At 45.5% G+C, this 23980-nt stretch overlaps 1 long non-coding RNA gene across 1 annotated transcript; it reads right to left on the minus strand.

Moving 5' to 3' along the window:
• Window positions 1-6665: 6665 nt before the first annotated feature.
• LOC103877873 lies at window positions 6666-23980 on the minus strand. The gene is made up of 4 exons (XR_002517193.2): window positions 19741-23980; window positions 16996-17148; window positions 13302-16341; window positions 6666-11165 (listed from the first exon to the last, which is right to left on the minus strand). It is a non-coding gene; the product is annotated as an uncharacterized LOC103877873 (long non-coding RNA).

The raw sequence follows: 23980 nt of genomic DNA on the forward strand, positions 1-23980 counted from the left end.
ACTGGGAAACTGGAGGAGAGAGAGACGATCAGAAATGGTAAGTTCTTATGGATCAGGGCTGGAAATAGGCCTCATCTCCTCTTCCACTCATATTGTATTGGGCTGAACTCAGTTAGGTGCCTCCTCACCTACTCACCTAATAGCAATGACGGTTGGAAAATATAGTCCAGCCACAGCCCAGCAAGAAAAAGAGAGCACAAATACTGGTGAACCTCATGAGTCTGAGATTTTCCTAAAGCAAATACTGCATTCAGAGAATTTATGCACTGTGCATTTTTTCCCAAAGACTGGGAAACCTGTTTAATTTTTAAGATCATTTACTGATTCCAGGAGCGATTGGCTAGTCAAGTCCTAGGGTCACTACAGGTGGCGTCTGGCCCTTCTTAGACTACCCTGAGTTCACTTTACCTGTCAGATGTCACGCAGACCCTACCACTTGAGCCACAGGGACACCAGTCAGGGCACTGTCGAAATTAGCAACCAAGCAAGATTTCCAGGAAGGCAAAGTAACCCAACCGGGTTACAGCCTGGAAGCTGGAAGTCTGAGAAGAGACAGGGGTAAAGTCTGTCTGAGGTTTCCAAGGTACAGCTATGGAGAAGCCTTTATAGCTCCCAGCCAGAGAACACCAGGTAACCACTACCCCATAGGCCATCTCAGCATGGCTGGCCAATTGACTTGCTTCTCAGTCCCATCCTGAAACAGCACTGTCTTTTCAGCTAATTGCTAATGCAGGGTAGTAAGGAAAGCTCAGGAAGAAGCCCTTGAGGAGAACTCCACATATAGTAGATAATAATATAATAGCTGATGTACCTCATGCCAGTCAGAATGGCAATTATTAAAAAGTCAGGAAACAATACATGCTGGTGAGACTGGAGAAACAGGAACGCTTTTACACTGTTGGTGGGAGTGTAAATTAGTTCAACCATTGTGAAAGACAGTGTGGTGATTCCTCAAGGATCTAGAGCCAGAAATACCATTTGACCCAGCCATCCCATTACTGGGTATATACCCAAAGGATTATAAATCATTCTACTATAAAGACCCAGCCATCCCATTACTGGGTGTATACCCAAAGGATTATAAATCATTCTACTATAAAGACACATGCACACGTATGTTTATTGTGGCACTATTTACAATAGTAAAGACTTGGAACCAACCCAAATGCCCTGGATAAAGAAAATGTGGCATACATACACCATGGAATACTATGCAGCCATAAAAAAGGATGAGTTCATGTCCTTTGCAGGGACATGGATGAAGCTGGAAGCCATCACTCTCAGCAAACTAACACGGGAACAGAAAACCAAACACTGCATGTTCTCACTGATAAGTGGGAATTGAACAATGAGAACACATGGACACAGGGAGGGGAACAACACACACCAGGGCCTGTTGAGTGGTGGAGGGCAAGGGGAGGGAGAGCATTAGGACAAATACCCAATGCATGTGGGGCTTAAAACCTAGATGACGGGTTGATGGGTGCAGCAAACCACCATGGCACATGTATACCTGTGTAACAAACATGCACATTCTGCACATGTATCCTGGAACTTAAAGTAAGAACAAAAAGAGAAAGTCTTAAATAATAACAATAATAATAGCTGATGTATCAAAATTGGATTTTGTTCCCAGGTCCTGTCATAAGCAGCTTTACCTTGGCTTTCCTGTGTAATTCTCATAATCACCTTCTGAGGTGCGTTCTACTATTATGCCCAGTTTGTAGAGGAGGGGACCGACACTTGGCAAAGTTCAGTCACTTCACCAAGGCCTTTCAGAAAATAGAGGCAAAGCTGGGATTCAGTCTCCAAAGCTGAAGAATGGAGCTGCTACAATCTGCCCTCTGCAAAACTTCTGATAGGGCTTCTGGGCAAGAACTGACCCTAAAGAGTGATTCTCCTAAAATAGGATGCAGTCCCTTCGCTTCTCCTCAGATGCTTTTCATCGTGGTGGGGAAGAGGGTCGGAGGGGGCTGTTGCCTAGCAACAATGCATTTGCTGCCACACCCTTCCAACTCCCTCCTTGCAGATTCACAAATAACGTCTCTCCTCACATTATGGCAATCCTTGCCCCCTGACCCCTCAACATCCAGGAGGCAGAGTAAATACATGGCCATCTTCCCCATAGACACCTCTAGGCTAGGAGAGGCTAGGCTGCAAATCATCTACCACTTCAGAGACGGAAGGTGTAGAGGGTGCAGAACCTTACTTTCCCCATTGCAACCCTCTTGGGATGCTTTATGTAAATGTCTTCTGATTATAAAAGAATGAGGAGGGGAAGGGCTGATTCGTAGCCAGCCAGGTCTTCACAAAGCCCTGGGGCAGCCTGTACAGCCCCAGGCTACAAAGACTATCCCTGAGACCACCAGAGGTAAGACAGGCTCCAGAGATGTGCATGTGGGGAGGGGGAATGGATGTGTAAGCTCTACCCACAGGAAATTCAGGACCAATCCCCCCAGAGCAAATGCCCCAAAATCTATAATGCAGGTGCAAGAAACCTGCCGAATGCTTTTCGATCAGAATAAAATAGATTTCTTTTTCTGCTTTTTCTTACCAAGAGACTCCTAGAGTTGGGTCACGGTGTCCCCGTCCTCCCAGCAAGCACCACGTGGGTAAGCGCTTCCGCACGACCTTGTTAGGATCTGAATTGAACACGCTCTGTCCACGTAATACCTAATGCAGTGCTCAGCGCAGGCAGATGCTTAGAAATTACTTTCAAATGAGCATTTTACAGATGACCTCTCTTCTCTCTCTGCAAGCCATGTTGAAATAAAGAAGACAATGATAATGGTAATACGCAGGAACTTTGTTAGAGCACTATTTGTTCTCTTGAGGCTCTATCCTGGGTCCTTTTCAAAGGGATTTGGTTATTAAAATACCTCAAAGATGTATTACAAGGCAGTTTCACCAAAAAGACAGTGGGGATATATCAAAACTTTTTAAAAAACTAAATGCCCTGCCGTACCTCCATCCTTCAGGAGTTAGAAGGGGGAGGTACTGGGATGAGGAGAGGAGGAGGCGGATCACACTTTATGCCCTTCCCAATAGTTTACCTATGCATGGAAGAGGGACAGGGGAGGGAATCTGATTTCCTCAATTCACTGAAGCAGCTTCCTGTAGCTATATCAAGTCCCCCAAATTTCCAATCGTGATGGAGACATTGGGACTAAAACACAACCCTTTATTCTTTCAGTGTGAATTAAATGCCTTAACATACCAGATACTCTGCTGTGCAACAGGGATACAGTCATGAAAAAGACCAGCCTTCTTGGAGTTCCTAGTCCAATAGGGGAAGCAGACGAACAGGAGTCTCGTGGCGATGTGAGTAGGGGGTGAAGGAGCATCTCGCACACTCCCCAATATCAGATACTTCCTGGCCTCACCTCACATCCTCTAGGCTTAACTTTTACCCCAGCAGCTCTTCCATGGATGCATCCTGAAAGCTGTTCCACATGGCTCTCACTCTCTGTCCTGGAGATTCTCTGCAGTCACTTGGGATACCAGCAGGAGCCACTGGCTATTCACGCGGGTGCAATCTGGAAGAGCAATACCCCTTGGTGCACTGACAATGGAGAGCAGGAGCCAATGCTTTTCTTTGAGGTACCTTAGGCAGACAGTTCTGAGGTCCATTTATACAGCTTGTTATGCACTGAATCATGTCCCCAAAAAAGATGCTGAAGCCCTAACTCCCAGTACCTGTGAATGTGACCTTACATGGAAATAGGATCTTTGCAGATGATCAAGTTCAAGGTGGGTCCTATTCCAATATGACTTGTGTCATTTTAGAAAGGGGAAATTTGAAGATAGACTTGCAGATAGGGAGAACATCATGTCAAGATGAAGGCAGCAATCAGAGTGACGTGCCTGCAAGCCAGGGAACATCAAAGAGGGTCAACAAACCTCCAGAAGCTAGGCAAGTAGCATGGAAGAGATTCTCCCTAACAGCCCTCAGAATGAACCAACCTTGCCAACACCTTGATCTGGGATTTTTAGAACCGTGAGACAATACACTTCTGTTGTTTCAGTCACCCAGTTTGTGGTACTTCGTTATAGCAGCCCTAGCAAACTCATACACAACTCCTCAGAATTCCCAGTGAGGTGCTTTCTCTGTTTCTCGCAATGAGGTCCAGCTTGGTAGCCCATGCTTGTGATGGCTTCACTTCAATCCCTGCTTCCATTTTCCCAGCAACCTTCGCATAGTCCCTTGGATCCCAAAATTAAGTCCTCTAATTAAAGCACCTGTACCAAACCCTTGACTTTGCTTTCTAATGGGAAAAGCCAGGCTATGGCACCCACCTTTGGAAGACAGTCAGCCATCAATCTAGGTCCCTGAGTGGCTACATGGAGGAGAGACCTTGGACTGTTATGTGAGTGAGAAACAAGCTAATCTAGAGTTCACTCACTTGATAGGGAGGAGCCGCTTAGCCTACTCTGAGTCACACAGGGTGAGCCCCCTCAGGGCCTGGCTCTGACACACACATCCTCTCTAGTACAGGGGTGTAATCAAGCCCATGATGGTGCTATTAGGAGAAATTAACAAGGTGTTGGGGCAAAAGGTCACCAGTAACAATGCTCACTTCCACATCTTCCCAATGCAGACCTTCTTCATGGTCTTTATTTAATCAAGTACAGGGGTAGAGTCTCTTTGTGGAGGCCCCCTTGTTGGCTTCCTGGAGAATCCCACCACCTGTCCTTCCCTTCCTCATCCTACCTCACCCCCACCCATCTAATCCTCCTGGGTCGGGGGCTGCTGGGTTAATCAGATACATTGCTTAACCACTCCAGCTACTTCCTAAGAGGTATTCCAGAAGAAATAAAAGAAAACCCTTTATATGCTAAAAAGGTGCTACTGGAAAGTATTTATTATATTATTAAAATGTCTATGTTTGTATCTTGACTCCTGCACTAGACTGTAAACTCTTAGTGTCACCAAATGTGGGGAAATCTTTCTTGCTTTGTATAAAGTAGGAACTGAATAAATATTTTAAAAATGGGAAGGCACGGTAGCTCACACCTGTAATCCCAGCACTCCGGGATGCCCAGACAGGAGGATCACTTGAGGCCAGGAGTTCAAGACCAGCCTGGGCAACATAGCGAAACCCCATCTCTAAGTTAAAATGAATAAAAATAAATAAATATATAATTTGAAAAAGAATTTATTCTCCTCACACTTAAATTTAATATTCTCTAGTCACTCCCTTTTATCAAGTATTATCCCAAATATGGTAGTAAAGGAGCAAAATTCAGCATTTTTCCAAGATAATTTTTTTACATATTTACAAATGACTGGTTTTAATGCCATGGTTTGAAATGAGCATGTCTGTGTAGAGAACTGGGAAAGTCCTTCCCCGCGGCCTTGCCTCTGACCACGCGCACGAGTGGTGAGCTACTCCTGCTCACCTCCCAGAGCGCCCTGTATGCACATGATAATCAAGCTGCATTCGTCCATCTGGCACTCAAGGACTTGGAAAGGGAGCCAGAAAACATAAAGGCAAATCTCTTTCCACAAAGCTTCCCACCTGCAGAAGAGCTGTGATAACACTCCTATTTTCAGCACAGAATCATCACATCAGGTGCTTAGTGAGGGGCTGGGGGAAAGGGCTGGAATGAACCAGAAGTTCTGCACACACTCACTCTGCCTCTGTGCTGTGGACACCCTCCAAAACGTGCTTGCTGCCAGTGGCATTTAAAAATCATAGAGTAAGGCTGGGCACAGTGGCCCACGCCTGTAATCCCAGCACTTTGGGAGGCTGAGGTGGGTGGATCACGAGGTCAGGAGTTCAAGACTAGCCTAGCTAAGATGGTGAAATCCTGTCTCTACTAAAAATACAAAAAAATTTAGCCAGGCATGGTGGTGGGCACGTATAATCTCAGTTACACAGGAGGCCGAGGTAGAGAACTGCTTGAACCCAGGAGGCAAAGGTTGCAGTGAGCAGAGATCGCACCACTGTACTCCAGCCTGGGCAACAGAGTGAGACTCTGTCTGGAAAAAAAAAAAAAATCATACAGTGTGTTCGAGACACTAGCAGCACAGAATACTAAATACTACAAACAATTTAACTCTGTGGGCAATTATTTGCTCAGGATTTGTGTGTGCCTGCAAATATTTGGGCAAGGTCTGAATAGCAGAGGCATGGAGAGGTGAGGAGTGGTGGAGGGAAGCCAGCCTTACATTTCCCTACTAGGGCCTGGTGAGGTCTGTCAGCAGCATTTAGAAACCAGCCTCCAGGGGAAGTGGGTCTGCCCTAGTTTCCAGCATCCTGGAAAGCTCCAAGTCTTCCCAATGATACCAGGAAAGCAAATTAGGCAGAGAAAGTGGTGATTCAGTGGCTGGTACGACACTGGGTAGGTCCTGATGCCTAGGAAACTGGAAGAGTCTAAGTCAGTGCAGTTCAGCTACAATAAACCAATCAGAGTTACAACTGACGAGCACCTAGTGGGTTTTCATTTGTTTGTTGTTTTGTCTTTTTTGTTTTCTTTTTGAGACAGGGTCTTGCTCTGTCACCCAGGCTGGAGCACAGTGGCACAATCGTAGCTCACTGCAGCCTCTATCTCCTGGGCTTAAGTGATCCTCCAGGCTCAGCCTCCCAAGTAGCTAAGACCATAGGCTCAGGGCACCACACCCAGATAATTTTTTAAAAATTTCTTTTAAGAGACGAGGTCTGTATGTGTTGCTCAGGTTGGTCTTGAACTCCTGGCCTCAAGCAATCCTCCTGTCTCAGCCTCCCAAAGTGCTGAGATGGCAGTACCTTTACTGTAAGGTGTTTACTGGGCCTTTCCAAACTTGTGGATGGAGGTGCCCATTCCCACGTGAACTGCACAGGAGCATCACCGATCAGAAACTGTCTCCTTTAGATCCAAAGCCCAGAGGAGTTTTCCAGTTGTTACACAAGTCTCAGTTTTAACCACTTTTGAGAAATACCACACAAATTCTGCTCTGAACCTCTTGCCAATAAAAAAATAAATTATTATCCCCAGCAGCCATCCTGTGGCTATAAGCCACAATAAAATGATGAAATATATCAATGAAGGTGCTAACACACTATCCAATGAAGAATGCTCTCAGCTCATCAGATGCAGTAAAATCGATCCACTGGCATGATGTGAGCACTTGATCAATTTATTTCATTGACAAAGGGATCAATATGCCGATTTTTTACGGTATTAATCATTAGGTGAATTGTATTCGTTCTGCAAAAACCCTTTATACACTTAGTAAAAGGGTTTTCTCTCTCAAAACTGTCGCTGTGAGGCTTTTTTCTCTGCAGAGTTGGCATTTCAGCACTCAGGCCCATCTATGGACTGAGGACCGTGAACACAGAGCAATCCCAGTCTCGGGTGGCAGGCGTAAGAGGCAGAGGTTTTATTTTTCCAGGAGTGTGATGATCTCACGCAATGCTAAAAAAAGCGGTGGAAATCTGGAGGCAGAACGAGCATTCACTGTCAAGCCCGGGACCAGACAGAAAACACGTGGCTTTCTTCCCCCATCCTCACTTTCCCCAACACTCTGGTACCCTGGTGTCTCCCGGTCTAGTGCCATAAAGCTCTCTTCTGAGTTTGGTAGGTGACTGAACGACCAGAGCCCCAGGAAGCAGGAGGCAGGGAAAGAGCAACAGAGATCGCACCTGAGAGCCTGAGGCCCTGCTAGGACAGGCAGGAATATCATTGCACCAGAGTCCTTCCAAGAGCAGACTGGTTTAAAGGAAAAGTTAACAGGTGAGCTGAGGTCTGAAGCATCCGTTTAAAAAAAAATACAATAAGCCACCAAAACTTGCAGTACCGAGTCAGCCCTAGGGAAACGGCTCAGAAGGAAAAAGCTACAAGTATTATCAGAGACTGTCATCAACTGGGAATTGACATTCCTCAACTCAGGAGGCACCTACTGCAGAGATGGCAGCTGACTCCCAGTGATGCCAGCAGGCTCTTCGCATCTGCGCTGGCAATAAAAGGCAACACAAGGAAAGCATGTGCAATCAAAGCATGGAAACACAAGAATATCCTTCTGATGTCTGTCCAGAGATTATTCTCCTGCCAAGGGCCATTTTTACCAAAAGGGAAGCACACCAGGGCCATCCTGATGTGTGTTTGTCATGGAAACCTTGCTGGACACAGGATGTAGGACTCCAGGATAGGAAATCAGGGCAGGGTACGAGCAGAGTACGTTGTGCAACAGGGAGACAACAGTGAAGAAGACCAGCACAAACATCGTGTCTTGGAACTCAGTCCCAGGTGGACACAGCTGGGACCTCTTAACATGAAGTGGGAGCGATTCAGAGTGATTGGGGAAATGCAAGGCCAGAAGAAGCTAGTCCTAAAAGGAGGTGTCCTAAGTGAGGAACGGGCTCTTCTCAGAGGCCCTGGAAGGATTGCTACAGAGGAGCAGGAGGAGGGTACGGAAGGACGACAGTCAATATTTTGTCAGTTACCCAGCGTTGTCCTGGTAAATTTAAACACCCACCTTCCTTCTCTGCTCCCACCTCCACCAGAGCTCCTAGTCCAGTTGCTCAGAACACTGACAGATGACCCAGTGGCACTGCTCCTCTGACACTGCAGACCCAGTGTGTGCAGGCACATGTCCACAACAGCTCTTTAGGGGGCAAAAATGTATATACATGTATATGTCCATTCATTTCTTATAAATGTAGATATAAAAGGCGTAAAACACACAAGTGACAACTAATAATAACATTTATAATACTCTCTATTGTACATTTCATATAACTGATTCTTCCAGAATGCTTTCGTCAATTTTGCCAAAGTCTTCTAATTGACTGAAGAGCTGTCTGAGGACCACCACCCGATGGGGCAACATTCAGACAAAGGAGCAGGTGGGCAGAAATTTCAGAGTTACCAAGAATTTGTCTGGCCAAGAATTACTTTGAATATGATAGTCAAAAGTTGCTGCTCCTACCCCAGCAGCGCTGCTCTTGCGCACATCTGTGTACAACACACACACACACACACACTCTCTCTCCCTGCCATCCGGAACAGCCTCACTTCTATTCTCCAGCCAGCAAATTCCTGAGCCATGGTGTTAAACGTGGAGTTACCATATGACCCAGCAATTCCACTCAAGGGAAATGAAAATGTAGGTCCACACAAAAACTTGTAGATGAATGTTTATAGCAGCATTATTTATAATAGCCAAAAAGTGGAAACAAGTCGAATGTCCATCAACTGAAAAACGAATAAACATGATATGATATATCCATATAATGGAATATAATTTGGAAATAAAACGGAATGAAGCACTGATACATGTTACAGCACGGATGAACTTGGAAAACCTTCTGCTAACTGAAAGAAACCAGACCCAGAAGGCCACATATTGAATAATTCCATTTATGGAAACCCAGAGACAGAAAGTAGACTAGTGTTTGCCTCAGGCTGGGAAGGTTGAAGGAGAAATGGGATGTAACTACTAACAGATATGAGGCTTCTTTTGAAGATGATGAAAATGTTTGAAAATTGATTATGGTGATGTCTGCACAACTCCGTGAATATACTAAAAACCACTGGGAAGGACACTTTAAAATGGTAAATTATATGATATGTTAATTATATCTTAATAAAGCTGTTTTTCAAAATTTCTGAGCCATGGCAAAAAAGCTGGTTGACGTCTTATTTCCTGTGAACGTACTTCCATTGCTAATGGTTGAAGAAGAGCTTTATGAAATGTCTTGACCTCATTTTCAGATTGGATTCCCACAACTACCCTGTGAGGCCAGCAGAGACGAGATTGTGTTTATTTATAAAAGGCTGAGGTTCCATCTGTTAGGTGACTTGCTTAGGGTCACACAGCAGATTTAGAATGGAAGTTGGTCTTAGCATTTTCTACAACTTATGCCGACACAGTTCAACTAACTGCAAACTAAAGAGAGGGTAATTACCCTACAAGTGAGTCACATGGTAAGGCTAGGAGTTCAGGCGGGTTACAGAACTAGACCAGGGGTGCAAAGCCCCTGCTGAAAGTCCTCCCCATAAGGCTGAAGAACAGGAGAGCTGAGGTGTTGATTCACAGAATGAGGCCCTAAGAGTGGGTGAGATCAGGGCTCCATAGGCTGAACGTCAGGCACACCTAACTGATTCAGGTGTCCACCCAGTTAATACTTACTGGGCATCTACTGTGACCGAGGCCCCAGGGATTCAAAAGAGAACAAAGTCCTCACTGTCATGGCTTTCAGGGTAGAAAAGGACAGACGATCCTATGACCAACTAATTATGATTGTGATAAGGGCTCCAAGAGGGGAAACAAAAATGCCAAGAGTATATAACGGGACATGGCCTGCTTCAGACCAAAGACAAATTGGGAAGAGAAAATCCAATATTTTGCCAGATTCTATCTTACCAATTCTAAGTATGTCTTTTCCTTGCAAAGTCAAACCAAATAACCTGTTTCTGGTTTTTTGTTTTTGTTTTTGTTTTTTCACATTGAGCATATGATATTCACTCCTCTGCTCTCAGGTTTTCACAGAAGATGAAACATCTATAAACACTTCAAACCACTTAAGAAGTCCCAGGAAGGGAAACTTGATCTTTCTTTTTGCCTTTTTACTTGCTTTTTCCTAGAGAAAATCAGGTTTATCTGATTAGCAAAACTGGTGAAAGGCTGATACCCACTAGGCCCATTTATAGTGGGCAGGCCCACGCACTGTAACGCAATTATGGGCCGATCACTCACCTCTCACTGTTATGGGCCCCTGGGCTCTGGAGGCCTGGGCTCTCCTTGTTAAGCAGAACCAGAGAGTGCCTGCCTATTATGCCAAGCCCAATCTCTACTCTGTGTTCCAGTTTCTTTATCTGAGGCTGGGTGAGTGTTCCAATTACCCATGAGTAACAAGCTATGCTAAAGCTTAGTAGCTTACAAGAACAGTTATTTCATAACATATTACAATTTTGCAGGTCAAGAATCTGGGATGAACTCAACTGAGCAATTCTTCTGCACCGCATGACATTGACTGGTGTTACTTCATGGTGTTTGGCTAGTGGCTGGGTCAGGTCACAGGGGAGGTGGGTCAGACAGCTTCACTCGTATGCCTGGCACCATGGCAGGGACGGCTGGAAGACTGGGCTCAGGTGGGCGCCTCTTCCTCTCCATGGAGTCTCAGGTCTACTGTGTGGTTTCCCAGCAGGGAAGTTGGACTTCTCACCTGCCCGTCTGAGTTCTAATAGTGAGTAGTCCAAAAAAACAGAAAAATAAGTCACTAGGAAACTGCCACAATGTTACTTCTACCCATATACTATTGATCAAAGCAGCCAAAGATCCCGTCCTGATTCAAGAGTGGGGGACATAGATCCTACTTGCAATGGGAGGAGGGTCAAAGATATGAAGCTATCTTTATCTACCATAATGGGTAGGTCTGATTTTGAGGTGGGGGAAGATAGAGAAAGCTCTATTTGGCCTCGAGCCTACACAGTTTTCTGGAGAGCCCTTACTTTGGTAAATAAAGGTGCCCTGTGGACCCCTGCTTAACTCAGTTCTTTGTGTTTACTTTCTATAAGTCAGAACCCTGGAGAGTAAAAGGAGTGACTGTCCACCCAGACCTAGGATAGCCTGGGTTTAGAGAAGCTAAAAATCCTAAGAAACCAGGGCAGGCTAATAGAGTGAGAACTCCAGAGAACACTTACAATTTCTTCTAACCTCTTTTTTTGCTGCCAGCATGAAACTCAGACTCAGACTTGGTGTGCTCAGCAGTTGCTATCCTGTGACCTGTGGGGTAGGCTGGGACTGGAAATGAAAGACTACAAATAATGCTTTTGGAGTTCTTCCCCAGTCGTTCCATTAGAAATGGGCCTTGTGGGGCCTAGAGGTGTAATTCCTGGGATCTAACAGCTGTGGCCTCTGCATTGCTTGGCATCTTGTACCACCTTTTCTGGAGCAAACAATCTCACAGCAGACCTGGTGTGCTGACCCTGGGGACACTGTGCCATCGGAATCACAGATGGCTGTCAGGCAGCAGAACCCTGCACTGGCACATGCAAACCTGACGCTGAGATGCACATGCGTGTTTAATCAGCCTTGTGCCTAATCTCGGTAAGGAGCCCCTGTAGCCCTCATCAAGGCCATGTTTCTGGGAGCATGGATGTGGAATGTTGCATAAACAATGCACAGAAGCAAGGGCATGCCTGATTAAAGCAGCAGGGATCGGTGCTGAAGATCTAGGACATCTTATTTCCCATCCCAAATCCAACTGAATGACGCCACTAACAACAATAAAGGTAACAACAACCACTGCTCTAAATATTTAAGTATGTAAACTCACTTAATCCCCAAAATAATCCTGTGAGGTAGGACGACCATTAACTGCATCATACAGGTAAGAAATCCAAGCACATAGCAATTGAATAATTTGCTCAAGGTCACCTAGAAAGTAGGTGGAGGAGGAGGGCTCTTGAAATCCAGAGCCCACGCCCTTAGTCACCCTGTCTTTATCCTGGTTAACCTCAACAACATAGCTGTGGACTGTGTCCTTAAAATCAGGAGAGTGAGGCCGGGCATGGTGGCCCACACCCATAATCCCAACACTGGGAGGCCAAGGCAGGTGGATCACCTGAGCTCAGGAGTTTGAGACCAGCCGGGCCAACATGGTGAAACCCTGTTTCTACTAAAAATACAAAAATTAGCCAGGCATGGTGGTGGGCACCTGTAATCCTAGCTACTTGGGAGGTTGAGGCATGAGAATTGCTTGAACCCGGGAGGCAGAGGTTGCAGTGAGCCAAGATCATGCCACTGCACCCCAGCCTCTGCAACAGAGTGAGACTTTGTTTCAAAAACAAAAAAAAAAGGCCAGGCATGGTGGCTTACGCCTGTAATCCCAGCACTTTGGGAGGCCGAGGTGGGCGGATCACGAGGTCAGGGGATCCAGACCATCCTGGCTAACTCGGTGAAACCCTGTCTCTACTAAAAACTTCAAAAAATTAGCCGGGCACGGTGGTGGACGCCTGTGGTCCCAGCTACTTGGGAGGCTGAGACAGGAGAATGGCGTGAACCCGGGAGGCGGAGCTTGCAGTGAGCTGAGATTGCGCCACTGCACTCCAGCCTGGGCGACAGAGCAAGACTCCATCTCAAAAAAAAAAGAAAAAAGAAAAATCAGGAGAGTGAAGCAGGACTTCGACTTCTGGGTTTCTCAGCTCCTCTGGTGTGTTGGTTTGCTAGGGCTTCCATAATCAACTGCCACAGATGAGGTGACTTAAAATAGTAGAAACGTATCCCCTCCAGTTTCCGGCAGCTAGACATCCAAGGCAAAGCATCAGCAGGGCCGGGCGCCCTCCGAAGGCTCTAAGGGAGGATTCCTTTTCACCTCTTGCTAGTTCTGGTGATTGGCAGCAATCTTTGGCTTTCTTAGCTTGTAGAGGCATCGCTCCAATCCCGGCTTCCACCTTCACAGGACCATCTTCCCTGTGTGTCTGTGTCCTCTGTGTATGTCTCTGCTTCTCTTTTCCTCTTCCTGTAAGGAAAGCAGTCATTGGATTTGGGGCCCGCTCTATTCCAGAATTACCTCATCTTAACTAATTTACCAGAAGATTCTATTTCCAAATAAGGGCACACTCTGAGGTTCAGGGATGAGAAATTCTGGGGGATACAATTCGAACCAGTATATTTGGGGACAAAAATGGGGCCATTCCACTGCAAAGAGGCAAGCACATCTTGATTTGGACTCAACTCTACCTTCCTTGAAATTAAAACGGCTGGTCCATTTGCCCAGCTTATCTTTCTCTGCGGTCTCTAAGCTCTTTTAGAGTTTGTATGTCATCTGTGGTAAGAACCCCAGCATTTAGGTAAGAACCCTGGCTCACTTGTGAGGTCTGCTTGTTAAGGAGACTCTACGCTTCCCATTGGTGGGGCAATATCCCATGTTTTCTGCCTCTCATGACAGCTTGCACAGCCTGTATTCACACAGGTCACAAAATGGTCTTTCCAAAGCACAGTCTGAATGCATCATTTTCTAAAGGCTAAAATCTTTCCCAAACCCTCACCCCTCCGAGGAGCTCAGCCTGGCATGCAGTCTCCGTGACAATGTGGAATAGCCCCGTGCTCACAAGCATGAGCTCCGGAGTCAGACTGCCTTGGCTCAGAATCCTGGCTCTGCCACTTGTAAGTGAGATTATATGGGCAATGCACTTAAGCAGTGCCTGGTACATAAGAAGTGTCTGCTAAATGTTGGCGATCATTATTATCATCACTGCTTTCCAGCCTGGGTTCCTGATCCACATTAGCTCCTTGCTACTGCCCAAACACTGACATTTTTCAAGCTCTTCACTTTTCTAGAATGCCCTTTTTCCTCTCTTTCCACTGGAAATTCGAATTTATTGTTTTAAGCCCAGTTCAAATTTGCCCTTTCAGGGATGCCTTCTCCCACCTGACCTGAGCAAATTGTTGCTTTCTCCTCTGTGCTCCCACACACCCTGACCTTTCCATCCTCCCTCTCTGTATCGCCTGCCCCTCTTGTCCCCAAAAGCATCCAGCACCGTGGCAGGCACATCGGTAAGCTGTCAAAAGCTATTTATTAAATGGATGTACAAAATGCTGAATATTGGACATTTTTTTCAGTCTTTCCGCTCTAGTCTCTCACCCTTACAGACTCACCACTGTCCTTCAGTCCGCCTCCCGACCCACAGCCCCTCCAGGCTCATTTATAAATAGGAAATGACATCTGCATACAAATATATCCCAGAGGCCAGGAATGCTCTGAAGACAAGGTCAGACACACTTGTTTTTTTCACCTTCTGAAACATCTGATTCCTAACTATTTTAGCTTCAGTATCTAAAACTCAGGCATCTCCCTCAAGGTCAGTGAAGGTTTTGCCCACCTTTTCACACTCTTCATGGAAAGCCTCTCTCCTTTGGCTGGTAGCCCTTCCCCAGGAAAACTCCCATCTGGTTCTAACGCGCACCATCTGAAATGATTACACCGTGCCTGAAGAACCCAGTGCTTTATTTCTTCACCCATTCAACACAGACTCTAACAAGACAGACAGATTTGGAACCTCTGAGTTCTCTATTGTCAAATGAAGGCGGTGTTATCCCATGAGGAGCTGCATGTTTTGTAGGCCTTCTGAACATGCAAGGGGTATGGAAATGTATAGCACAGGTGTGTTCCCCAGTCTGAGGGGAGACAGGAAGTCCCCGTGTGGAAGTGATGTTTACTCAAATATCTTGAGGGATGAGGAGGAGTTATCCAGGAGAAGAGCTCGGGGAAGACTGCTCAAGGTAACCCCGAGGCAGGAGAGAAAGATTCTTTATACCCAAGAGCTGAGACAGCTAACACGGCTGGAGAACAGTAAGCCATCGGGCTGCTGAAGGAGGCAGAGGCCCTATTACATAGGACAGCATGACTCGAGGGAAAGCTCTTCAACCTTATCCAAACAACAGAGAGCCTCTAAAGGGCTGGAAGCAGGGAAGGGAGCTGCTTCGATTTGGTTTAGAAGGTTCATCTGGCTGTGGACTGGATAATAGGTTGGGGGTGGTGAGGTGACGAGTTAGGAGGCTGCCGCCGAAATTCAGGCTCCTCCTAATGATGTCGTATTAACTTGAATTCTGACGCTCTTTCCTGAGTGGGAGAGAAAGCGGCGATGCCGGCACATCAGGAGTATGAACAGAAGTGTTCAGCCCACCAGCACATCATCCATCCATGCACTGGGGACCATCATCTGATGCATCAAACGGGTCATCCTGGTTGAAAGTTGCTGAGAGTGGCTGCCATTCTTCACCTCCTCTCTCTGCTCTGCTTCCTCGTCCCACTGCTTGCTGTGTCTCCACTTGGCTCTTACAACACCAGCAGTGGAGGAAACTGGTAGTCCACCAAAATCCGCTCTTCCCTTTTTCCATAGGAGTGGAATCAAAGTCAGGCATGAGGCTGCCCAGTCATGCTACATTTGCCAGCTTAGCTTCCGTTACAGTTAGGTGAGGTCGTGGATGAAGCTTTTACCAGTGGGATGTGTTGTAACCAGGACCACTTGCAGCCTGCAGCTCCAGCAGTGTGCCCTGACCTCCTCCATACTCTCTTCCCACATGTGGCTGTGACTCAGCCTTGGCCATCCAGGCAGTGAATGGCAGAGTGCTGGAGAAGGGCAGAGCCTTGAGATGGAAGCAATCTAGTCCTCTAGCAAGTGGACAATACTGCCCATAGTCCAGGAATGCTTATCTAAGACATGCAAGACAAACTCCTTTCCTCTTTATCCCACCAAATTTGGGGTCTTTTTGTAAGAGCAGCTTAGCTCACACTCATGTGCTGACCTCCCTTCTGTCCAACTCTTCTAACACAGGAACTCACACTTCTGGTCACAACACTTCTTGCTTTTCACAAATTATCACTAAGCAGTTTGGTTTTCTTTTCTCCCCTTTTTAAAAAGAAAGAAAAATAAAAACATTGTAGATACCAGAGGGAAGATACAAAATGCAGACAGGCAAGAAAAATGATGCATAATCTCATGAAAATATGCAATTATTTAATGGCTCATTCTGTGTTATTATATTTGTGACCTCTTTTAATGTAAGAATATAGTAAACATCTTCATGGGTTTTTTCTGAGACTGAGTCTCGCTCTGTTGCCCAGGCTGGTGTGCAGTGGTACGATCTCAGCTCACTGAAACATCCACCTCCCGGGGTCAAGTGATTCTCCTGCCTCAGCCTCCCAAGTAGCTGGGACTACAGGCACGCACCACCACGCCGAGCTAATTTTTGTATTTTTGGTAGAGATGGGGTTTCACCATGTTGGTCAAGATGGTCTCGATCTCTTGACATCATGATCTGCCTGCCTCAGCCTCCCAAAGTGCTGGGATTACAGGCCTGAGCCACCGGGTCTGGCCAGTGAACATTTTTTCATATCAAGAAATATCTTTTTACAATAGAATTTTTCGTTTTTAAATTTTTAAATTTTTTATTTTTAGATGTGACTTTTTAAAATTGAAAACCAAAAATGCCCTCAAATCTTTGAAGTCCTATTGGATTGGGATAAGTAGAGACAATGAACAAATATTTTGAGTAAAACAAACCTGATACAAGTCATGGCAAGTAAGGAATGTCCCAAAGAGGATTTTCCAGAGTTAAAATACATTCCAAGGCCAGCCATCTTGCCCTTCACTTAGACCCATGCTTCATCCTGGCCTTTAATTTGTAAATTTGCTTTGTTTCTGATTTACCATAAACTGGAAAAAAATAGAAATAAGTCTTTTAAATAATCTTTTTGTTATTTTCACTTTATTTTCTCCCTTTATATATATTTTTTTACCTTTTTAAATAATTTCAACTTTTATTTTAGATTCAGGGGACATCTGTGCAGGTTCATTACCTGGATATACTGTGTGATGCTGAGGTTTAGGGTACACATGACCCCATCACCCAGGTACTGAGCATAGCACTCAGTAGTTAGTATTTGAGCCCTCTCCTCAGGCCCCCTCCCTTTTCTAGTGGTCCTCAGTTTCTATTGTTCCCATCTTTATGTCCGTAAGTACCCAGTGTTTAGCTTCCACTTATAAGTGAGGACTTGCAGTATTTGGTTTTCTGTTCCTGAGTTAATTCGCTTAAGATAATGGCCTCCAGCTGTATTCATGTTGCTGCAAAGGATATACTTTCATTTCTTTCTCATGGCTGCATAGTATTACATGGTGTGTATGTACCATGTTTTTTAATCCAGTCCACTGTTGATGGACACCTATGTTGATCCCATGTCTTTTTTTTTTTTTTTTTTTTTTTTTTTTTTATTGGGTTTTTGTTTTTTCCCCGCTGCTGGAGTATAGTGGCACGATCTTGGTTCACTGCAACCTCTACCTCCTGAGTCCAAGCAATTCTCCTGTGTCAGCCTCCTGAGTAGCTGGTATTACAGGTGTGAGCCACTATACCCGACGGATTCCACGTGCCTGCTATTGTGAATAGCACTATGATGAACATACATGTGCATGTGTCTTTTGGTAGAATAATTTATTCTTCTTTGGGTACATATCCAAGAATGACATGACTGGGTCAAATGGTAGCTCTGTTTTAACTTCTTTGAGAAATCTCCAAACTGCTATCCACGGCAGCTGAACTAATTTACTTTCTGGCAACAGTGCATAAGCATTCTCTTTTCTCTGCAGCCTCACCAGCATCTGTTGTTTTTTTTGACTTTTTAGTAATAGCCATTCTGACTGCTGTGAGATGGTATCTGAGTGTGGTTTTCATTTGCATTACTCTGATGATTAGTAATGTGGAGTATTTTTATATGTTTGTTGGCTGCTTGTATTCTTCTTCCGAGAAGTGTCTGTTTATGTCCTTTTTTACAACAGAATTTTTAATGGATGCGTAGTATTCCACTGAGTCTACCACAATTGACTCATTCACTCTCCAACTGTTGGAAATGTATGTCATTTCCAGTTTGTTTGTTTGTTTTATTCTAAACAACTCTAAAATGAAGATCCTTCAATATCCTTTATTATTTCCTTAGCATAAATTGCTGAAAGTAAAATTGCTGTATAACGGAGACACAAAATTCACAGCTTTTGACGTATACTGCCAGCTTGTCCTCGAGAAACAGTAAACCAATTTAAGGCAGGTTGGTTTTCTAATGACTGCTATACTATGTACTGTGTATTTGGGCAAACAGAAAACAAACAAGAAGTCCCTCAAGCCTCACACGCCCCTCCCTTGCACTTGTAACCATACCATCTTCTTGGGCAGGCGCTGAGCCTCCTGCCTCCCAGGTGCCCAGGCAGCAATTCTGCGAATGCAGCTTGCTGTCCCTCATATGGAATAAAGATTGGAGGCCAGGCGTGGTGGCTCACACCTATAATCCCAGCACTTTGGGAGGCCGAGGCGGGTGGATCACGAGGTCAGGAGTTTGACACCAGAGTGGCCAACATGGTGAAATCCCCGTCTCTACTAAAAATACAAAAGTTAACTGCGTATAGTGGCAGGTGCCTGTAATCCCAGCTATTCGGGAGGCTGAGGCAGGAGAATCCTTGAACCTGGGAAGCAAAGGTTGCAGTGAGCCGAGATCGTGCCATTGCACTCCAGCCTGGGTGACAGGGCGAGACTCTGTCTGAAACAAACAAACAAAAAAAGATATGTAAGGCAAGAAAAAAAAACGTAATTTCTGCTATTTTTATTAAGGGCAGCTTCTTGAGGCTCTCCGAACAGGGCTAATTTCCATTTTCTGAGACCTCAATAACCCTCTCTCTCCACAGGAAAAAAAAAAAAAATCAAAATATAAATTCCTTAGTGAACTCCTCTCTGATCTCTGCAAAGATTTAATGGCAGAGTGGAAGCAAAGTCTTAAGGTACTTCAACAGCTTAACCACATAGCATACCTATGCATTTGCCCCACATGAGGCAGGGCTGCAACTGTGTCTGTCCAAGTAAACACAGGGGCGCCCCTTGATAATATCCCTTGTTGGCTTTCCTTTTCTCCAAAGTCACAAAGTTGAATCAAAACAACTCTACCAACGCCTTAAAATCCTAATGGGCTTCTTCATTTAGGATACCTTCGTGAAGATTTTCCGCACTTGCTTTTTCTTTGAGCGATCTAAGCCGCAAGCATTCTGAAGCCCGGAGATCAGGGTTTCGAATGTTAAGTCTATTCTTGACATCTTCTCCTCTTTCTTTTCCTACTCCTCTTTTTAATGATGGACCCACAGATTCTTAACATTTCTTCCAAGTTCCTTAGCCTCCCCAGAAGCCATGCTTAGGATCTTACAGTGGCTGTTATTTGGGAGATGGTCAGAGGAAGGGCTGCAGTACACTGACAGCGTGGTACATATGCTCACCCGGCCAACTTCATTTCCTTGCCTGTACATCGAAGGCATCCAGGCCTCCTTCTGCCCTGTGTGCCCATGGGTATATCACAAAGACAGGCATTGCAGTGAGAGCCATTTCCAGCCGATCTTCACAGCTGCTTCAATAATGTCGAAAGGTGTTTACTTTATTCAGCTGGGGGCACAGCTAAGACTCGATCATCATGGACCGTCATGGACCCTGGAGAACATAGATGCTACACTGGGGGCAGCAGTTCTAATATTTTTAGATTAGAAGGGGAAAAATGGAAGGGAAAATGTGATTCTTATAGTATGAGGCTTTAGGTGAGATGCAATACTGAGCTGTGGCTTCTGTCTACCTCTAGCATGTGCGCGCTGGTGGTTCCTCAAAATCCCAGCTTAGATGTGGCCTGCTGCGGCAACTCTGGTGTCTCCTCAATGCCACAAACTTCTGGCTCTGACAACCACTCCCAGCTCCACTGCTGCGACTCCGTAGTACCTAATTTAAACTCCCTTGAATTTCAATGAGCAGGAGACTCTCACTGACCCAGTTTATTTTTTGCTCTCTTGTGTATCAAGTCAGAGTTTGTCGGCTCAAGGCTGGGCCTCACCGTGGTCTGGTCAGCTGGGGCCATGAAGTATAAGGGAGAAGAGGTTCCTATTAGGCCAACCCTTCCATGTGGCAGGGAGGTGGGAGGGGTCTCCTTACTTAGAAGGTACTTGTGGTGCCAGAAAGGCCTCCATCTATGAATTAATATTCTAGAAGGGAGGAGAGGAAGAGAAATTTGAATAACCCAGACAGCCCATGCTGAAGCCGGATCCACCCCACACGAGTTCTCTTTGTCAGGTGTAGGAGGCACAGGAAAGAAGAGGGGTAGAAGGAGATGCGTTTTAAAGAGACAAGAGCCTTCTCCAAGGGAGAGATTCCTCCCTGAGTCTCAGAAACCTTAACAGCGCCTGGACTATCTACACACTGAAGTGCCTGCTCAACTGAAAATCCAGGAAGCAAACGCAGGCTCCCCACAGGGAATCTCCAGACACAAAGGGATCCCTCCTCTCACCGTCCCTGCATTGTCTTCCAGAACATCCGGAGGTGTGTGCCTGGGAGGAGGGCAGAGCTGAGTATGACTCACCTGAAGAGCTGGGTGGCAAGGCTTCTGTGCAGGCAGCAGTTTTCATTCCCGTGGAGTGCTCACTCTTGAGGAGGCAACTGGGAACCCTCCTCCTCCTCTTCCTCATCCCTTTGGTGCCTTCTTTGCAGAGAAGCAGCTTACAGCTCCCTCTGAATGGTGGGCGCCAAGCTGATTTGCCCTTGTACTTATGGGAGCTCTGGGACAACGAGCTGGCTCCAAAGCTGAAGGAATCATCAGCAATTGAGGCTCAAAATCCTTCCTGAGTAGCCAGACTGTCTGCTAGATGCCTCAGCACACTGGGAGTGACGCTGAGCTGCAGGCAGTTCTGAGGTTTAAGGCCCAGGTGGCTGTCTGGTCCTTGCGGACTCTTCCAGGCCATCCTTTTTTTTCACCAAATAGTACACACTGGGCATGGTCTGTGTCATCATCAAGGGGAGCACACGCTCTCCCCATGGCTAGGAACCCTGCATTTCCATCATTACGCCTCCCAAGGTGAATCAAGGCCTGCAAACGTAGCTCTCAGAGTCCCACAGCTCCATGCCCCAAGCAGAGACCTTCCTCCACTGTGGTCAGCCATCGGCTGCTCCACCGACCACAGAGACCTTCAGCTGAGGCTGTGCCAGGGAAGAGGCTGTGGTGAGGAGGCCAAGTTGTGGACTTAGCCCAGATTCAAATCCTGGCTCTGTGACATGGGGAAGTCACTTACCTCTCAGCCTGTTTCCTTACCTGTAGGATTGGGTAAAACACCATCCCTTCAGAATTAAAGGATTAAATTCTACCTAGATTAAAGGAGATAATGGGTGCAAATGGCTTCACACAGATAGTGCTTGGTGTAGTTAGGCAGAACCAGTAGCTCTCATTTATCATTCATTTATTCACACGCACACATTATCATAGGCACTTTCCATGTGGCAGGCACTGGGCTAGGTGCTAGAACGTGGAGAAATCAGATAAATAAACAGTTACTTTTACTGCAGCACATAGAAGCACTGAGTGTTGTGCAAATATATGGAAAAGAGTTCTAACTCAGGTTGGGGGAGGAAATCAAGGAATACTTCCAAGAGGAGGTGGCAGCAGTGAGCCAGGAAAAGAGGGGTGATGGGAGAAAAGGGTGTTCTTGGCAGAGGCAGCAGCACGTTCCAAAGCCCAGGGGGTTATGAGAGAGTCTCCTGTGCTGGGACGCACAAGGCCACAGTCCTCGCTGCTACCTAACACCACGGGAGTCAGTTGTTTTCTCTGTGAATTTGAAGGCCGACAATGTATCTGTGCATATGATTTCTGATATCAACACACATATAATGCTATTGGGTTCAAATGCTTCCAAGCCAGTGCCTCACAGAGAAAACACTTGCTGATAGTGAACATCTGTGGCCTAGAGGAATCCAGTGCTGGTGATGGGGCTGTGGTTTTAAATTTAATAACATTTTTACTCACTCGAGGATAGTTTCTGTTCAGCCCTGTGGCCCTTAGAGCCAGGCTAATTTGCACACAGCAGAGACACCCAGATTTGTTTTTACCCAGAGCAGGAGATAATAAATACGTGAGGACGAAAATTCTCATTGGATAAAGGTAGTTCGACTGCAGGTGAAAATAAAAGTAAAAATCCTCATGAACTACCCAGTCTCATGTGTTACCAAGTGGTACCTCCAGCTGGGGCATTCCAGTCATTCAGGATAACAGACAGGCTGATGTTTCAATGACTCATCTTTGCAACAGCCGGGTCAAGACCAGAGGTTAAGAGACACGTTTTAATTTAATAAACCATCTGTAGGAAATGCAAGGTTTTCAGTTTACTGTCTTTGGCTTCCCTATCTAAATACATTTACATTAAGGTCCAGCACATCTCTAATTAAAATCTAAATTGTATTCCAGACTCACCTCCAAAGAATGGCCTTGAGTTCTGCGAAGACCTGGCCCACGGACTTGTGAGTTCACATTTGAAAGCTCTTTAACTCTTCCCTCCCCAGTACACCGTTTTCCATTTTTCACCTGGCTGGCAGTAACCTTGCTATGAATATAACTAGGGCTCATTTCTCCTCCCAGCAGATATAACTGTCACTTCATAAAAATAGTCAGAAATCTTCAAATGATTCATCTCATCAGCAGCATAACAATAGCTTAGAAATATACTAGATTTTCAGACATAGCTCTTACATGTCAGAGAATGGGGAGAGAAAAATGCACCGTAAAGCCAATTAAGTCTACTTATAGAATACTAACTCCAGGCTCCACGGTCCACCCAGCAGTTCTCAACCCCAGCTGCACATTAAGATCACCAAGGAAAGATTCAACTATACGAAAGAGATGGAATGACTAAAAACAATGAATTCTCCAGAATGATTTAGAACCATCCACCAAGTACAACTGACACAGTTTGAATAAGGTCTGTAGATGAGTGAACGGTATTGTATCAATGTTAATATCCTGGCTTGGATAGCTGCGCTGTGGTTATGTAAGATGTTAACATTTGGAAAAACTGGGGGAAGGATACACAGGACTGCTTTGTACTATTTCACATCTTTTTTTGGAAGTCTGAAATTATTTCAAATGAAAAGTTAAAAAAAAATTTTAAAGAAAGTAACTGGGAAAAAAAAAATACCCAGGAAGCCTTTAAAACATACCAGTGCCTAGGCCCCATCTCAGACCAATTAAATGGAATCATTGTGTACAGAGCCTGGGTTGCAGTATTTTTAAAACCTCTCCGGTGATTTTAATGTGTAGCTAGAATTGAAAACACGGTTAGGGGTGGGTGAAGTGATTCTGATTCCAGTTTTCCCAGTTGTGTCACACCCTGCTCCATGACTTCAGGCAGGTCATTGAAACTTGCTAAGCCTCAGTGGTCTTATCTGTTAAATGGGGCGACTAAGCTGTAGCGGAGTATATTGACAGTGTGACAGTGGAGGGAAAGTGCAGATAGAAAAGGCTTTATACAGTTTCAAGAACTGTGGAAACGGAGGTGTCGGTGAGTCATTTCCTCTAAAGAGAAGCATCAATACTTAAGAGCCCCAGTACCTTTAGAATGCAATGACATGTGCCAGGTGCGGTGGCTCACGCCTGTAATCACAGCACTTTGGAAGGCCGAGGTGGGTGCATCACGAGGTCAAGAGATTGAGACCATC

This window comes from Papio anubis, chromosome 12 (genome assembly GCF_008728515.1).
Source record: "Papio anubis isolate 15944 chromosome 12, Panubis1.0, whole genome shotgun sequence".
NCBI classification, from domain to species: Eukaryota; Metazoa; Chordata; class Mammalia; order Primates; family Cercopithecidae; genus Papio; species Papio anubis.